Source organism: Haliotis cracherodii, unplaced genomic scaffold (genome assembly GCF_022045235.1).
Source record: "Haliotis cracherodii isolate W230 unplaced genomic scaffold, xgHalCrac1.p SCAF_13, whole genome shotgun sequence".
Taxonomy (NCBI): Eukaryota; Metazoa; Mollusca; class Gastropoda; order Lepetellida; family Haliotidae; genus Haliotis; species Haliotis cracherodii.
In genome coordinates, this window is record NW_027266268.1 from 12,575,498 (window position 1) to 12,595,064 (window position 19,567).

The 19,567-nt window shown below is 42.9% G+C and overlaps 1 pseudogene; it reads left to right on the forward strand.

Annotated features, from left to right (window-relative positions):
• The first annotated feature begins 1,273 nt into the window (after nucleotides 1-1,273).
• LOC139459474 (epithelial sodium channel subunit beta-like) lies at nucleotides 1,274-18,801 on the forward strand (annotated as a pseudogene).
• The last annotated feature ends 766 nt before the right edge of the window (nucleotides 18,802-19,567 follow it).

The following is a 19,567-nucleotide window of genomic DNA, read 5'->3' on the forward strand; positions in this document are numbered from 1 at the left end:
TGCAGTCTATGGTCTAAAGTGTACCCCCACCCACAGGCCTAGGTAGTCTAGTGACATGCAGTCTATGGTCTACACTGTACCCTCACCTGCATGCCTGGGTAGTCTAGTCACATGCAGTCTATGGTCTACACTGTACACTCACCTACAGGCCTAGGTAGTCTAGTTTCATGCAGTCTTTGGTCTACACTGTACCCTCGCCTACATGCCTGGGTAGTCTAGTGACATGCAGTCTATTGTCCACACTGTACTCTCACCCACGGGCCTGGGTAGTCTAGTGACATGCAGTCTATTGTCCACACTGTACTCTCACCCACAGGCCTGGGTACTCTAGTGACATGCAGTCCATGGTCTACACTGTACTCTCACCTACAGGCCAAGGTAGCCTAGTGACATGCAGTCCATGGTCTACACTGTACTCTCACCCTCAGGCCGAGGCAGCCTAGTGACATGCAGTCTATGGTCTACACTGTACTCTCACCTATAGACCTGGGTAGTCTTGTGACATGCATTCCATGGCCTACACTGTACTCATACCAATTGGTCTGGGTAGTCTAGTGACATGCAGTCTATGGTCTAAAGTGTACCCCCACCCACAGGCCTAGGTAGTCTAGTGACATGCAGTCTATGGTCTACACTGTACCCTCACCTGCATGCCTGGGTAGTCTAGTCACATGCAGTCTATGGTCTACACTGTACACTCACCTACAGACCTAGGTAGTCTAGTTTCATGCAGTCTTTGGTCTACACTGTACCCCCGCCTACATGCCTGCGTAGTCTAGTGACATGCAGTCCATGGTCTACACTGTACTCTCACCTACAGGCCAAGGTAGCCTAGTGACATGCAGTCTATGGTCTACACTGTACTCTCACCCACAGGCCAAGGTAGCCTAGTGACATGCAGTCCATGGTCTACACTGTACTCTCACTACAGGCCTAGGTAGCCTAGTGACATGCAGTCTATGGTCTACACTCTACTCTCACCTACAGGCCAAGGTAGCCTAGTGACATGCAGTCTATGGTCTACACTGTACCCTCACCCACAGGCCAAGGTAGCCTAGTCACATGCAGTCAATGGTCTATACTGTACTACTGTCACTTAAGGCTCTGATAGCTTAGTCATCCGTATCGGTGGGTTAGGTCTTGTGTGGTCAGTGGTCAGGTACGGGCTGTTAAGTAGTCAGGTGCAGGGCCCCGTTCCACAAAGCGATCGTAACGCTAAGACGATCGTAACTCCCATACTTAAACATAGACTTGAGGCAATCGTAGTGCTACGATGGCTTTGAGGAACGGGGCCCAGAACTCTTCAATGGTCAGCAGTAGGAGCAGATCAGTGGTTTCGAGCATAATAAGTGACTAACGTTACGTGTAATTGGATTAGTAGAGCTTTTGCACAAGACTCAGTGTCTTGTAATCCGCTGCGTGCGATCCACAGAAACAACCGACACGCGTGTATGGATATAACCAACTGTCCATTCCAGAAAACTAATGGAACGTTTTAAATAGAATGACGTCACAAATGTCATGTAACATGTGAATACATCAGTTCCTGTTATAAATCAAGGACATTACTTAAAAACAATACAGTTGTCGTTATGCTTTTAAGATGTTCAAGTGTTTAATATTGAAAGGCCCGTCTGCAACAACTGTGATTAATAACAACAGCTACCGTTAACATGAAAACTTTATGCTTGGATTTGTTTCCGCTTGTTTTGCATGACGAAGGAAGTTAAGTCATTCTTTCTTCTGTTGTATTGATTCAAATATATCAACGTGCACCCAGAGAAGAAAGGAATTATTGACGGGCCTTCGTTTTGTACAGGAAAGATGTTCTGACTGACTGCCAACTTGACTCGCGAAGGCCAAATCCCGAGCGTCATTGATCTTCTGGTGTTCCTGTCATGTGACAATTGACTACCAATTACAAGATTTGTAAATTATTATTTAATTAAGCCGAAACGTCTTGATATACAGTCGTATGATTGCTATTTTGTCAGGATTTTCATTTGTTCTCGGTTACTTACATAATCATTAATTGTGTGTTGTCCAACCTCACACAGCAGGACACCACATGACTGGATGGGTGAAGGCCTACCGTATTAACCCTGTCTGATTAAGAAGGATGTTTTCTTATTCAGCTTGAGCGAGGACTGGTATTAGTTATAAACTCGGAGGGCCGAGGACTTGTGAGACAGTGACGCAATGCATGGAAACAAAATGGACAGTAATGGGAATGAATCGGTTCCTTCCCTCATCAATTACTTCGCGGAAAACACGAGCATGCATGGGATATCAAGGTTTATCGGAAAAACGTTTTTTTCAGAACATTTTGGGTTCTGGCGGTGTTAACCGGAGCTGGTGAGTGACCTAATTTTTCTTACGTTTCATCAGAGACAATATAATAGATTATATGGTCTCTGGTTTCATCTCTTGTGTTTTATTTTACCCAAAACAGATGTTTAGACGATCCATCAACTCTTTGCTGTCTTTATGCTGTCATGCTTTTCGTGGGCCGAATAGTTCTTTCTCCACAAAACACACACGCAACTTTTCTTGATTAATATATAGCTCGTTAAAAGAACCCAAGACTAAATATATGGCTTGCAGCAGTGAAATGCTCTGTCGTTAGAGAAAAATCTGAATGACTTGAATTTTAATTTCTCATATTGCTTAGGTTGGCGTTTTCTGAATCTTTGTGTCGTTTGGTTATCTGAATGAATGAAATTATTGTGGTATAAGTCGTGTAGTTCCGGGTCAGAATATGTCCCCAACAACCCATGCTTGTCAGAGGTGCTAATCGGGCGGCCAGAGACGGTGACGTGGTTGGCAGTGTGTCATAATACCCCGAAGGAGAAGGATGTTGCTCATAATATCAATCACTGGGTTGTTTGGTTCTCACTTGATTATATACAGGTCGCCGTCATATATCACCAGACAAACGCACATGTTAGTGTTCTTGAAGATCGAATTGTTTATACAGAAAGAGATTTCATGAGAAGTGATGCTGTCCAATGATGTAGAACAAGATATCTTTAGGGATTACTTAAAGAAACATTTTCTTACACAGACACATTTGTCAAAATTTACAGAAAGAACATTTCAAATTACATTTATTGTTATGTATGTACTCGTTGCATGCGTTGTTGCCCTGCATGTGGTCTGCAAGTGGTATTTGCTGTCGGTGGAACTGCATAATAACTATTAAGAATTATTTAAGTTACATGCATGAATATTTAGTTTTCATGTCGGATACTTGATGCCCGGATATTCAATTTGGAATATTGAAAGATAAATAGGCATGAATGTGCGCCTATCATACTCATCATATGATATTGATTCACACATGCTTATGATATGGACTTTGCATTCAGTAGAGTTTCCAGTGCTTATGATCCTGGAAATGTTTTTTCACCATATTAAGTATTGTCCGACTGGTTTTGATTTTCTGTCTTTGATCGTCTTTGAACCCATCATATTCTTAGGTAGATATACAATTCACATATTCCAAGGGGGATATCATGCAAAGGAAACTGATATTTTCATATGTTTATTATCAATGCTACAAAACATTTTCCATAATCATATGACATCGCTAAAAAGCATAGGGGCGGTCGGGTAGCCTAGTGGTTAAAGCGTTCGCTCGTCACCCCGAAAACCCGGGTTCGATTCCCGACATGGGTACAATGTGTGAAGCTCATTTCTGGTGTCCCCCGCCGTGACATTGCTGGAATATAGCTAAAAGCGGTGTAAAACCATACTCACTCTCTCACGTCTAATCATAACAGTATACGGAGTACACACTCGCATAGTAACTCATACTCTGACTGTGAAGAGCAAACAATATCTAAAAACATTGTTTTTATTACATCAAGATGTAAAGACAATGATTCCAGTATGGTTGTTTTCACAATGGCTGTGTATCACATGACTAACCCAACCTAACGCTGACAACCCATGCATGAATTATAAAGTCAAAACACTTTTTGAAAACTGTCTGCTAAATGCACATAAAGTGCAGTGTGCAATTAAAGCAGTTGATGCCTTGCTTCATTTTAACAATTGTGTCCAAGCTTAAAAAAGGATGAATGTGTATGTGTGTGCGTGTGTGTGTGTGTGTGTGTGTGTGTGTGTAGGTAGGTATGTGTGTGTGACAAGGTGTGTGTCTGTGTATGTGCATGTGAGCGTGTATATGATTGGTTGGCTGGTTTGTTGTTTTACGCCGCACTCAGCAATATTCCAGCTATATGACGACGGTCTGTAAATAATCGGGTCTGGATCGATGCTTCAAACCAAGTCAGCGAGCCTGACCGCCCGATCCCGTTAGTCGCCTTTCACAATCACAGTCACATTTTACGGCAAGCATCGGTTGCTGAAAACCTATTCTAACCCGGCTCTTCACGGGTGCATGAATGTGTGTGTGAATGAGTGTGTGTCTGAGAGTGAGTGAGTGTGTATATGAGTGTATAAGTATTTGTGTGAGTGTGTGTGTACGAGGGCTGGTCAAAGAGTTTTTAATACACTTCTCATGTCGATAGTTGTTCAATACCAGTCAGGAAGAAGTTTTCCGAAGCCACCCTGAAAAACCCATTCACGGCAGCTTTGAGGTCATCGTCATAGTACTTTCCACGAAGGTGTTCTTTCAGTTTAGGAAACAGGTTGAAATCACTTGGTGTCAGGTCTGGCGAAAATGGAGGGTGAGGAAGCGCTTCGAATCAGCATTGTCGCACAGCAGCCTTTCAAGTCAAGAAGTGTTAGAAAGAGGTATTCCTCGCCGCTTTTCTTTGATAGAATCTCTCAGGCGATGAACCAAGTCAGCATAGCAGACACCGGTAATCTTCTTTTGGCTTTCTAAGTTATCTGTGGCCAGCATCTGTTCACAGAACAACAGTGCACGTACAAGGGATGAAGGCTTCCCAGACTAGGGGAATTCCTCAATCTCATTCGATGCCTACGACAGCGACTACCGGACAGCCATCGACTTCCAGAAAGTAATGGCAACAACGAAGAAGGCATTGAAAGTCCAAATCGGCCATCAGATCAAAGATATGCTGTTGAATTGCTCCTTTCAAGGAAAAGTTTGCACACCTAGGTAAGACGAATGAGAGAGAGAGAGAGAGAGAGAGAGAGAGAGAGAGAGAGAGGAAGGGGAGGGGAGAGATAGATGGAGGGAGAGAGGTGGAAGGAGAGAGTTCGAATGGCGAGGGAGAGAGAGAGAAGGGGGAGAGGGAAAGCGAGAGGGAGAGAGAGGGATGATGAATGGATGACGTATGGGTAGATGGATGGATAGATGGATTCATAGAGAGCGGGGAAGTGAACTTAATGTACGAATCAGTTTAACATTATAACTGAGTGTGAATAAATATGAATTAATTGATAACACAATGGCTTAAAGCTAAAGAGAATAATAATTTTAACATGAAATTACAGCAACTTCACCCACTTCTACAACTCATGAACGGCAACTGCTACACCTTCATCCCAAAAGACGAAGCCTTCACCTTTATCAGCAAGACGGGGCCGTTGTACGGTACAAACTGTCACACTTTATGTATCCAATGTTCAACTTTTGCACAATTTGTCTCTGATGTTGTATGTGTGGCCACAGGTCAGTCTCTGATGTTTTCTGTGTCCCCGCAGGTCTGTCTCTGATGTTGTCTGTGTCCCCGCAGGTCTGTCTCTTATGTTGTCTGTGTCTCCGCAGGTCTGTCCCTGATGTTGTCTGTGTGCCCGCAGGTCTGTCTCTGATGTTGTCTGTGTCCCCGCAGGTCTGTCTCTGATGTTGTCTGTGTCCCCGCAGGTCTGTCTCTGATGTTGTCAGTGTCCCCGCAGGTGTGTCCGTGATGTTGTCTGTGTGCCCGCATGTCTGTCTCTGATGTTGTCTGTGTCCCCGCAGGTCTGTCTCTGATGTCGTCTGTGTCCCCGCAGGTTTGTCTCTGATGTTGCATATGTGCCCGCAGGTCTGTCTCTGATGTTGTCTGTGTCCCCGCAGGTCTGTCTCTGATGTTGTCTGTGTCCCCGCAGGTGTGTCCCTGATGTTGTCTGTGTCCCCGCAGGTCTGTCTCTGATGTTGTCTGTGTCCCCACAGGTCTGTCTCTTATGTTGTCTGTGTCCCCGCAGGTCTGTCTCTGATGTTGTATGTGTGCCCGCAGGTCTGTCTCTGATGATGCCTGTGTCCCCGCAGGTCTGTCTTTGATGTTGTCTGTGTGCCCGCAGGTCTGTCTCTGATGTTGTCTGTGTCCCCGCAGGTCTGTCTCTTATGTTGCATGTGTGCCCGCAGGTCTGTTTCTTATGTTGCCTGTGTCGCCGCAGGTCTGTTTCTGATGATGCCCGTGTCCCCGCAGGTCTGTCTCTGATGTTGCCTGTGTCCCCGCAGGTCTGTCTCTGATGTTGCCTGTGTCCCCGCAGGTTTGTCTCTGATGTTGCATGTGTGCCCGCAGGTCTGTCTCTGATGTTGCCTGTGTCCCCGCATGTCTGTCTCTGATGTTGTCTGTGTCCCCGCAGGTCTGTCTCTGATGATGCCTGTGTCCCCGCAGGTCTGTCTCTGATGTTGTCTGTGTCCCCGCAGGTTTGTCTCTGATGTTGCATGTGTGCCCGCAGGTCTGTCTCTGATGTTGTCTGTGTCCCTGCAGGTCTGTCTCTGATGTTGCCTGTGTCCCCGCAGGTCTGTCTCTGATGTTGTCTGTGTCCCCGCAGGTCTGTCTCTGATGATGCCTGTGTCCCCGCAGGTCTGTCTCTGATGTTGTCTGTGTGCCCGCATGACTGTCTCTGATGTTGTCTGTGTCCTCGCAGGTCTGTCTCTGATGTTGTCAGTGTCCCTGCAGGTCTGTCTCTGATGTTGCATGTGTGCCCGCAGGTCTGTCTCTGATGTTGTCTGTGTCCCCGCAGGTCTGTCTCTGATGTTGCCTGTGTCCCCGCAGGTGTGTCCCCGCAGGTCTGTCTCTGATGTTGTCTGTGTCCAAGCAGGTCTGTCTCTGATGTTGTCTGTGTCCCCGCAGGTCTGTCTCTGACGTTGTCTGTGTCCCCGCAGCTGTGTCCCTGATGTTGTCTGTGTGCCCGCAGGTCTGTCTCTGATGTTGTCTGTGTCCCCGCAGGTCTGTCTCTGATGTTGCATGTGTGCCCGCAGGTCTGTCTCTGATGTTGCCTGTGTCCCCGCAGGTCTGTCTCTGATGTTGTCTGTGTCCCCGCAGGTCTGTCTCTGATGTTGCATGTGTGCCCGCAGGTCTGTCTCTGATGTTATCTGTGTCTCCGCAGGTCTGTCTCTGATGCTGTCTGTGTCCCCGCAGGTCTGTCTCTGATGTTGCATGTGTGCCCGCAGGTCTGTCCCTTATGCTGTATGTGTGCCCGGAGGTCAGTCTCTGATGTTGTCTTTGATCCCACAGGTCTGACTGTTGTTGTCTGTGTCCTCGCAGTCCTGTCTTCGATACTGTTAGTGTTCCCGCGGGGCTGTCTCCACAAGTTTCCCTCTGATATTGTCGGTACCCCGCAGGTCTCTGATGCTGTTCCTGGTCTCGCAGACCTGTATTTGATACTGTTTGTGTCCCCGCGGGTCCGTCTCTGATGCTGTCTGTGACTGATAATATATGTTTTGCCACAGGTCTGTGTTTTAATGCTGTCTGTCTGAAACTGTCTCTCTCTGCTGCTGTCTGTCTTGGGTTGTCTGTGTCAAAGCTATGTGTGTTCCACCTGGGCTGGCTCTGATGCTATACGTTGAGGAGGTGGAGTATATCTCCAGCCTTGGCAGTGGCGTGGACTTCAAGGTGGTCGTCCACAACCACAATACCATGCCATTCCCGGAGGACGAGGGGTTCGACATAAGCCCCGGGTTTGCCACATCCGTCGGCGTCACGAAGGTGAGGATAATTGTAGTGTTAGGATGAACTGGACAGAGGCCTTCATGAGATGTACACTCTCTCGACAGTATCGGGAACACTTGATGTGTCACTGTATGTTAGCACGATATTCTGATGCCTCCGGGGTTTACTGAACACAGTAGTGCAACATATCGTCTGTCCTATATCTCACTGGGGCGGTCGGATAGCCCAGTGGTTAGAGAGTTGGCTTGTCAAATAACCAGGCGGCATATTCACGAAGCTGTCCTAGCTAAAACAAATCTTAGCGACTTACGACAAAAATTACCACTGCCATAAGAGCCATTCCTGAATCCTGAAGCTGTCTTAAACCTATCGTAGCAGTGTCCCAGCTACGACAGCTGTCGCGGCTAAGACAGGGAGCTCTCTTCTGTCGAAGATAGAAAGAGTCGGGTGTTTTCCCGTGACGTCATAAGGGAATTCCCTTGACCTACATTGACGGGCAGACGATACCTGTCATCTCTGCGTCATGGACCCACCTCCGAAACATAAACGCATCAGGAATGTAAACTGGATGACTTTCGAAGTGGACATATAAATTCAAGAAGTAGAGAAAAATCATCACATCTTATTTTCGGCGTTTTGTAGGCCTTTGTTTTCATAAAAAGACTGGAATATTACTTAACGCGGCATATTCCCCAACAAATAAAATATATATTGAACACGAACCGGTTAAACCAAATGTCATACAATTCTTATTATTATCTGATTTGTCTCACCCTCAAACAACCTTACATGTTGTCAGGCAACCACGGAGCGTGTTTCGGCCCCCTACGGTAACTGCAAGGGCTATGGATCGGGGGTAGAAGAACCGCCCAACATATTCACCACCCAGGTTCCTAACTTCACCTACAGTGATCAGGTGGGGGCGTTGACATTAAATTACAAAACAGTTAACAAAATAATCTTTGACTGAATTCATGAAACATTTGATTACCTTGCATATGTCAAGCAACACGTTCCGGTAATAAGTGATTGCTAAGCAGGCATTGGTAGGGTTATCTTGGTGCAGAGATGAGTTCTTATAAGTGATGTAAGGATCCGCTGATCACTGGTTCGAATCCTAGAGTAACCTGAATATTATCCTTGGTTCGCCTCGCTGGCATTTGCTTGTTAGAAAGCAGCACCAAAGGCTACATCTGCCAATCAAACTCATTATCATTATTATTGTTGTTATTATCATCATCATCATTATTATTGTTATTGTTATTATTATTACTTTAAAGTAATGAGGTTATAACGTAGACTGAAAGCTGACTGATCCGGTTGCTATGGGGATATGTAACTTGTGGTTACTTCGAAGTAGACGTGCAAGAAGACGTGTAACAGACGCTGCTGTAACAACCTCTATCCCTGCGACCACAATACGTGTGATACGTGTGTTTATTCATGTGTGGGAGGCCATAGGCCCATGTACATTTCAGTTATATATAGTAATATACAATTGAGACAATTTACATTGCAAACAATCTTAAGGGTAGAATATTAGGACTTGGTACGTAATAATAGGGCTTCCTTCACATACTTAGCTACATTTCTGAGTATACAGTCATTTTTGCTATTTAAGAGATTACTAAAAGTCTTAATACATGGATTGTTATAGAAGCTTACAGGAATATACTTTTGTCTTAATGTTGCGTAAAACGGGCAGACAAACACAAAATGGACTTCGTCCTCAATACAACCATTGTTACATAGCCGACAAAAGCGTTGTGAAGAATCAATATCCTCTCTTCTGCCCAGATTACTCCGTATAGGCAATTCACTTAATCGCAACAGGCACATCATACGTCTATGGTCTCTATTTCTGAAAGCTGTAACATAATATTCCATATCCAATAATATCTTGACGTGTGAATAATACCTTAATTTACGAGACTCATAAATTTTCATCTGTATACTCTGTTTGTTGCAATCCAACAAACGTTGTCTAAACAGCTGCAAGAAACACTAAACATCACCAATATTCTGTTCGTACCACACATTACCAAATCCATATATGTCGAGTAAATATTTAACATGAGTTGCCCAAGTAATTCTACCACATTCATCCAGCTTCTTCATTAACAAATAACACTGTCGGGGATATCTTTCATCATTCATTCTAATCAGTTTACACCAGTATTTAACACACTTCATATGATAATCCACATGCAAACCATTTCTTCCACATTCAGCTAATATTGCCGTACTTGATACATATTTACCAACTCCTAAAACAAATTTACAAAACTTAGTATGAAAAGTTTCGACAATTTGACTACCTTTGCAGCCCCAGATCTCAGCACCATAAAGAAGAATGGGCTTTATCTTAATATCAAACAATTTAAATAAAATATTAACTGGCATATTTACAAAGTGAAATTGCAATTGTTTAATGGCAAACAAAGCCTTATTGGCTTTTATCTTGAGAGTATCAATGCATTTAGTCCAAGACAATCTATTTGAAAACAGAACACCCAGATAACTATAGTAAGTACTAACATTTATACGTTTATCATTCAAAAACCATCGTTCATCATACCTTAGCATCATCAACTCTAGCATCACAAACACAGTCGTGTTTTGTAACCTTCAAGACGAGACGAAAGGTACGTTAGCAAATAACGTTATTGGTGTAAACTGGAAGTGTCCTCCTCACTGGGTGGGTGTTGTTTTACGCCGCACGATAGTAAACAACTGTATTTAAGTATTATATCGATGGAGAAACTAATAATTAGTTTCACGTATTGTATCTTTGTGGGTAATAGAACAGGAGTCTTAGGTGTGACCTTCGGCTTTTTGAATGGGGAGTGAATTAAACATCACATTGGCATACACGCGATATTCTCGAAGTTTAAGAACGTTATGGATTCCCCTGATGTACATGTGCGGATATGATTAGGCTTAAAGATGGTCATCGAGTTATACTCTAAGGCTCGAAGACCAAGAGTAACACGTGGCCTAAGCGTCACAATGGAATAGTCGCTTGGCGCACACCTGCAGTACAACATCTTTTTAAGCTACCTCGCAAAACAACCAACTATTGAGTGAATATTGTATATTGCTTTACGTTTGTGTTACACAGATTCGTTTGTGAAATTGCCGCTCAAGTCGTCACGACAGAGTCTGGATATATTAACTTTATATCAACCTATTCCAGTTGCCCTTTGCTATGCTCGTTAACTAAGTCCGAATAGACATTGGTGCGGGTCCTTAATTACAGTGGTACTGATTTCGGATGAAAATATTGTTTGGAGACCGACCATTTTATATTCGGAGAGGCTGGGATTTTCTTTGAGAAAGCAGCCTGTCTTGTAGACGACACATTGTACACGGCGAGACATTATATAGTGGAATGAAGACCTTTGGTTAGAAATGTAGAATGTGCGAAATGCGAGAACGTTAATCTGTATGTGTCTGTCTCCACATTTCCTACACATACATGCTGATTGCCGGAGTTGTATTCCAGCGGCGTGTGCATCAGCGGTGTCGAATAAGCTAGAAAATAACCAGATGTTTTGTCCAGACAGCTGTGACCCAAACTGCAAGTACGTTGTCGTGATCAATGTAGCTGCTGACTGCTGTTTCCTGTGTACATCACACATCTACTGTCTACCGTCTGCTATGTAATGTGTACTGTCTACCGTCTGATATGGACTGTCTGCTGTGTTCTATCTACCGTCTACTATGCACTGTACACTGTATACTGTCTTCACTGTCTACCGCCTGCCGCATATTTGATATTTGATATGTACTGTCTGTCGTCTACGTCTGCTATGCACTGGGTATAGTCAACTCTCTTCCGCCAACTGTCTGTTATGTACTGTGTACCCTCTTCTGTCTACTATCTGCTGTGTACCGTCGTCTATGTTTTGTCTGCTGCTGCTCTTCTGCATACTGCATACTGTGTGTTGTTTACCGTATAACGTCTTCTAGGTTCTACAACACTAAATCAGAACAGCCTTCAGTACAGATCAAGAGACATATGCAGGCTGTGATTGGATGATATTGTGTAAGATTTTTATGTCTTTTAAATGCACATCCATCCAGTAATTAAAACTGCCCATATTTTTCAATATTTGGTGCTGACTTTTTGAACAAGATGACTTGTGCTTTATGTAAGCACAGATATTTTCAAGCACGTGATATTTGGTGCGGAACTGGGGTTGGTGTGTTCAGCTTCCTGTACTCGGAAAAGGAGCTGGGTAACCTAGCCAAAATTTGTGTTTTTATTGCAGCTTTAAGGCCAGACTGTGCACATATGTAAATGTAATGGCTGTTGAATGCCTAGTTATTTTTTAAAAAGCTATAACGTTACTATAGAAGTCTATGGGAAAACATTTGGTTGTGTGTAACCTGTATATACTGAATACTATCCACTGTGTACGTCTACTGTCTGCTATGTCTTCTGTTTACCGTATGATGTCTACAATGAACTGTGTACTGTCCACTGTCTACCGCCTATTGTCTCATTTGCACCGTATATTGCCTGACATATACCGTTTGCTATGTATTGTCCTCTTTTCATTGTCTGCTCTCTTCCGTCTTCAGCCTGCAATGCAATGTGTACTGTGTGTCGTCTATCTGTAATGTTCTGTCTTTAACCCCATTTCACCGCACTTTTTCTCTGTCTGCTGATTAACTGTCAATGTGAATTCTGCTGTCTTCTGTTTACCTTCTGCTCTCAACTGCGAACAATCTAATGGCACTGTGCACCAGCTTCTATTTTCTACATGTTGTCTTCAGTAGATTGAGTACTGTCTGCTCTCTTCGGCGTACTTGCTGATGCCTTTTGTGTAGAATCTGCTGTCTTCTGTCTACTTCTGTCTGTTTTCTTCTATTGTCGTCTGTGAAGAATCTTGTCTTCTGGGTATTGAGTACTGTCTGTGTAGAGCCTTGTCTTCTGGGTTTTGAGTACTGTCTGTTGTCGTCTGTGTAGAATCTTGTCTTCTGGGTATTGAGTACTGTCTGTTGTCGTCTGTGAAGAATCTTGTCTTCTGAGTATTGAGTACTGTCTGTTGTCGTCTGTTTAGAACATTGTCTTCTGGGTATTGAGTACTGTCTGTTGTCTGTGTAGAATCTCATTTTCTTGATATTGAGTTCTGTCTGTTGTCGTCTGTGTGGAATCTTATCTTCTGGATATTGAGTACTATCTGTTGTCTTCTGTGTAGAATGTCTTCTGGGTGTTGAGTACTGTCTGTTGTCGTCTGTGTAGAATGTCTTCTGGGTATTGAGTATTGTCTGTTGTCGTCTGTGTAAAATCTTGTCTTCTGGGTATTGAGTATTGTCTGTTGTCGCCTGTGTAGAATCTTGTCTTCTGGGTATTGTGTATTGTCTGTATGGAATCTTGTCTTCTGGGTATTGAGTTCTGTCTGCTGTCGCCTGTCTGGAATCTTGTCTTCTGTCTGTTGTCGCCTCTGTAGAATATCTTCTTGGTATTGAGTACTGTCAATCAATCAATCAGTTTATTCATATATAACTGTAAGGCCACAGGCCCATAGTAGAATGTCTTCTGTGTAGAATGTCTTCTAGGTATTGCGTACTGTCTGTTGTCGCATGTGTAGAATCTTGTCTTCTGGGTATTGAGTACTGTCTGTTGTCGCCTGTGTAGAATCTTGTCTTCTGGGTATTATGTACTGTCTGTATGGAATCTTGTCTTCTGGGTATTGAGTTCTGTCTGTTGTCGCCTGTGTGGAATCTTGTCTTCTGGGTATTGTGTATTGTCTGTATGGAATCTTGTCTTCTGGGTATTGAGTTCTGTCTGCTGTCGCCTGTGTGGAATCTTGTCTTCTGTCTGTTGTCGCCTCTGTAGAATATCTTCTTGGTATGGAGTGTGTCAATCAATCAATCAGTTTATTCATATATAACTATAAGGCCACAGGCCCATAGTAGAATGTCTTCTGTGTAGAATGTCTTCTGGGTATTGCGTACTGTCTGTTGTCGCCTGTGTAGAATCTTGTCTTCTGGGTATTGAGTACTGTCTGTTGTCGCCTGTGTAGAATCTTGTCTTCTGGGTATTGTGTACTGTCTGTATGGAATCTTGTCTTCTGGGTATTGAGTTCTGTCTGTTGTTGCCTGTGTGGAATCTTGTCTTCTGGGTATTGTGTACTGTCTGTGTAGAATCTTGTCTTCTGGGTATTGAGTACTGTCTGTTGTCGCCTGTGTAGAATCTTGTCTTCTGGGTATTGTGTACTGTCTGTATGGAATCTTGTCTTCTGGGTATTGAGTACTGTCTGTGTAGAATCTTGTCTTCTGGGTATTGAGTTCTGTCTGTTGTCGCCTGTGTAGAATCTTGTCTTCTTGGTATTGTGTACTGTCAGACGACAGTTGTCGTCTGTGTAGAATCTTGTCTTCTGGGTATTGAGTACTGTCTGTTGTCGCCTGTGTAGAATCTTGTCTTCTGGGTATTGTGTACTGTCTGTGTAGAATCTTGTCTTCTGGGTATTGAGTACTGTCTGTTGTCGCCTGTGTAGAATCTTGTCTTCTGGGTATTGAGTACTGTCAGACGACAGTTGCGGGGATCGATGCTCATGATGTGAATCACTGGATTGTCTGTTCCAGACTCGATCATTTACAGATCGCCGTCATAATTTGTTAGCTGGAATATTGCTGAGTGCGGCGTTAAACACGACCAAACAAACAAAACCTTACTATGTGCTGTGTTATATCACATTATGTTGAATATATTCAACAACCTTACTATGTGATGTGTGATATCACATTATGTTAAATATATTCAACAACCTTACTTTGTGATGTGTGATATCACATTATGTTGAATATATTCAACAACCTTACTATGTGATGTGTGATATCACATAATGTTAAATATATTCAGCCCAGCGATTGCTCATTATGGAATAACTAATAAGTTCTCAACAACATAACTGTGTTTCGAGACAACACATGATCTTAAAATGTCGAAAGCATGTTGCAGAATATTATACGACTATTGCTTGATTCAGAGATGAGTCTCATCAGTTGGAGATCTCCACAGCCATGTGGCCAGCTAGTAGTCATCTTTCCAGCCTTGTAGATACCTTCATCAAAGGCTTCACGAAAAGGCAGCGTGCACCACCTATCAACAAGAATACTTCTGCAGATGAAAAAGATAACTTTTTCAGGTGCGTTATATATGTTAAATCAAATCTCATTGTCAGGATTTAAGTCACGGTTAGCCAGGGTTAGGATCAGGGTCAAGACTAGGGTCAGGGTCAGTGTTAGGGTTAAGAGTCAAGGGTCAGGTGAGAGTTAAGTGCAGGAATAGTGACGAAAAGCCAACATTTTTGTATCATCTGCCATCCGTAAGAACGAAAGGTACACGCAATAATTTCAGCATAGACAGAAATAAAAAGTTGGAATATTTTGTTCGGAGTTTCCCAGCAGGTTATATGAAATTTGTGCCTTATCTGTCCGCGGGGTACAGGAAACGCGTACCTTAATAAAAGGGAAAATAATATATAAGGTAAGGTTTTTGTGACACCCCAAAAGAATGACAATGGTAGACTGGTAGGCAAGTGGCTAAAACATTTGAATATTTGATGAGTCTTGAATTATATATTAAAATGTTTCAAAAATGTGAACAAGGAAAAGTAAGTTGGAGCACGTGAAGTATCTGGATAGAAACAAATGAAAACAGGAAAAGGAACTTGAGGCAGGGATGGAACAACACTCTCTACGAGTCACTCAACTCTCGTATACTGTAAACAACAGAGACAAAAACCTTTCCCTATTCAATTGACATACTTGCCAAAAGCAGAGTCGATTGTAAGGTACGAATATATCATGAGCATTGATGAATCACTTTCAAATAGTGAATATGTTATGTGTTTGCGACAAGGCGTGCGTATCCCGCCCCATAAGTGGCACCCGTCACAAACCCATGCAAAGGCAAGTTGAGTGTTCACCTGAGTTTTTTTATTCATGACAAAATTGCGTCACTCATTTCAGTGGACCGTAAAGATAGTCATCGAGACTTAAATTATCGTTCTATTCTTAGCGTCACTGGCTCTTCTACACGTATGTAACTGGTAGTTCTTACATTGGTGCCAATTGCTGAAATGGAACTTTAGTGTGACGTATATAGGCCACGTGTTACTTTGGGTCTTCCAGCCTTTGCGCGTCTCTCGATGGTCTCCTTTAAATAAATACATGTACATGTACATACTTACTATTATAACATGCGTCTGTTTATGTAGGAGAAACATGATGAGATTGAACGTGTTCTACAAGCAACTAAACTATCAGAAGATACAGACAAAGCCGGCATATGACGTGAGTAGAGTGAGTGAATGAGTAAGATCATATCATATGATAGATTATGTAGATTTGGAGTAAGTAAAATGTTCAGCCTCATATGCAGGCTACATCACGACCACCAGTGAAAAATACACTGGGTGTAGGTGATAGTGTGATCAACGTTTCATGGCCTCAGGATACGATGTCACACTGCTACCACATAGTAACATACTACATGTGTAAGTGATAGTGTGATCAACGGTTCATGACCTCAGGATACGATGTCACACAATTTACACCAGGTCACACACCGCTACCACAGAGTAACATACCAAATGTGTAGGTGATAGTGTGATCAACAGTTCATGACCTCAGGATACGATGTCACACAATTTACATCAGGTCCCACACTGCTACCACATAGTAACATACTACATGTGTAAGTGATAGTGTAATCAACGGTTAATGACCTCAGGATACGATGTCACACAATATACACCAGGTCACACACTGCTACCACATAGTAACATACTGTCATAGCGACTGATTTATGACTACCATTGTCTGCAGTACATTTGACTTCAAGGGCAATTTACCCTGTAGCCATGTCTCCATAACTTAATTGTCATTACGTTTTAGGCGCTAATCCCCGTTGTTAATCCTCACCAACATTTCATTGTATTTTGACTGTCAGTCAGCCTGGACTACCATATCACTTCCCTTTAACTACTGCTTTTTATAGTATGGCATTTATTGCCCTAATTGATCATCCCATGAACTGTGTTTGTTAATCACGCCCATATGTCCAAAGCAACGTCGTTGTCTCTTTGTCTGTCCATTGTTGTTCATTACTATATATGTGCTACCATTACACAGTTACTAGGGTGTTAGTCAGGCTTGGTAATCCGAGTGCTGGCATAGGGACGACCTCGAGCAGGATATGCTGCTCGTAGGAAACGCCCTGAGGTGAGCTGGAGCTCCGCTCACCTCTTGTACGCCTGAGCTGGAAAGTCTGCTCATTGCTGTGTTTGTGTTGTCAGAGCAGGTATTCCGCTCATTGTGCAATTGTTGTTTATTGTTTACATGTTGTGCATAGAGCGTTCCGGGACAGTGATGTCGATTTTGTCCTTTATTCCCCCCAAGAGCTAATTCCCCGTCAACATGCACGTTGACAATACTACATGTGTAAGTGATAGTGTAATCAACGGTTAATGACCTCAGGATACGATGTCACACAATATACACCAGGTCACACACTGCTACCGCATAGTAACATACCAAATGTGTAGGTGATAGTGTGATCAACGGTTCATGACCTCAGGATACGACGTCACACAATATACACCAGGTCACACACTGCTACCACATAGTAACATACCAAATGTGTAGGCGATAGTGTAATCAACGGTTCATGACCTCAGGATACGACGTCACACAATATATACCAGGTCCCACACTGCTACCACATAGTAACATACTACATGTGTAAGTGATAGTGTGATCAACGGTTTATGACCTCAGGATACGATGTCACACAATTTACACCAGGTCACACAGTGCTACCACATATATAGTAACATACTACATGTGTAAGTGACAGTGTGATCAACGGCTCATGACCTCTGGATACGATGTCACACAATATACACCAGGTCACACACTCCTACCACATAGTAACATACTACATGTGTAAGTGATAGTGTGATCAACGGTTTATGACATCAGGATACGATGTCACACAATATACACCAGGTCACACACTGCTACCAGATAGTAACATACTACATGTGTAAGTGATAGTGTGATCAACGGTTCAAGACCTCAGTACACTGCTACCACATAGTAACATACCCGTGATGATCCGAGTTAGAATTGATCCCTAGCAACCGATGCGTGTTGTGAAAGGCGATTGTGCTTGTCCTAAAAGGCGACCAACGAGATCTTTTGGTCTGGCTCGTTGACTTGGTTGATGCATGTCATCGTATCCCAGTTGCGTAGATTGATGCTCATGATGTCAAACACTGTTTGTTAGTTTGTTTGTCGTTTAAACGCCGCACTCAGCAATATTCCATCTATATGACGGCGGTCTGTAAAGTATCGAGTCTGGACCAAACAATCCAGTGACTGATATCATGAGCGTCAATCACTGGATTGTCTGGTCCAGACACGATTATTTACAGACCGCCATCACGCATCATGAATATTGCTGAGTGAGGCGTTAAACAACCAAGAAACATAGTAACATTTTCCTCGGCTGTTTTGGCGAGAATGGAGCAGTAGGATATATTTTCTCAAGGAATACGCACACATGTCTTTATGATTGCTGAACATAAGAAATATATACATGTTGCTTGTGTTAAACCATAAATTATGATTACGCGTATAGAAATCCTGAAAAGTGCGAGACCAACGAGTGTCGAAAATTAATCTGAAATGTTATTTTCCAAATGTATTTTGAAGAGATGCACCCATCTGACAAAGTGTGTCTGTGTTCCAGTGGAGGAGTCTGTTGTCGGATGTCGGCGGACAGGCTGGACTGTGGCTGGGCTACTCCCTCCTCACCCTGGCCGAGATTCTCGAACTCATCGTGGACGTTGCCATCCATCTATGCACAAAACCTTTCCGATCAAACAAAGGACGGGTGAATCCAGGCGAGAAAAGGGGCGAAGTGCACTTTCAGAAGTCCATTTGTTTTTTAGCCGCGATTTCGTCCTAATGTCAGTTTCGTATGTGTGTATGTGTGTGAATTGAGGTTTATTGAATCCACACACGTGTTTTGGAATAATGCACACAGATGCCCCCAAACCCATACCCCCATCCGAACATGTTAGTATTAAATCGCTGTGAACAAATACTGCACTACTTGTGATTGTAAGTGATTTCAAACTTTAGTCAAACGAACATATTTGATTAGCTGGGATAGGTTACCTTCAAAACGTTCTAAACAATCACATTTTACGAAAACAAATTTTGCTGTCAACATGTTGGCACATTTTGACAAAATCGTTTGAGAATAATAAGGAAACATAATTTACCTGTGACAAACCAATGTTAAAAACACAAATCAAAGAAAAGATCTAATGTTTATTTGTTTTCACATTGAAATACTAATTACAACACAGTAGTCATAAAACATCCGATGCGTCAATTTTTTGTATAAGCAGTACACCTCATAACAGCAGATATCCTACATTTAAATACGAATCAAATACCTCAGAGACCAGGATGAACAACACAGTGAGCATAGAAATATACTGGAATTTCATCAGAACCATTTTCGGTGCGACTTTATGCGCTGGACGATATCTCATGAGGTCATACAACTGCCTACAGTTTGTGTGTTATTCTACGTGATTGAAATAGCTGTCTGAACAGTTATCATTGTTGACTTATTAATTTATAAAAATTGCCTTCAATATTGGTTTTGTTTGATGGATCTATAAATGTGGGAGACCGGTGCGCACCCGGATTTACACAGTGTG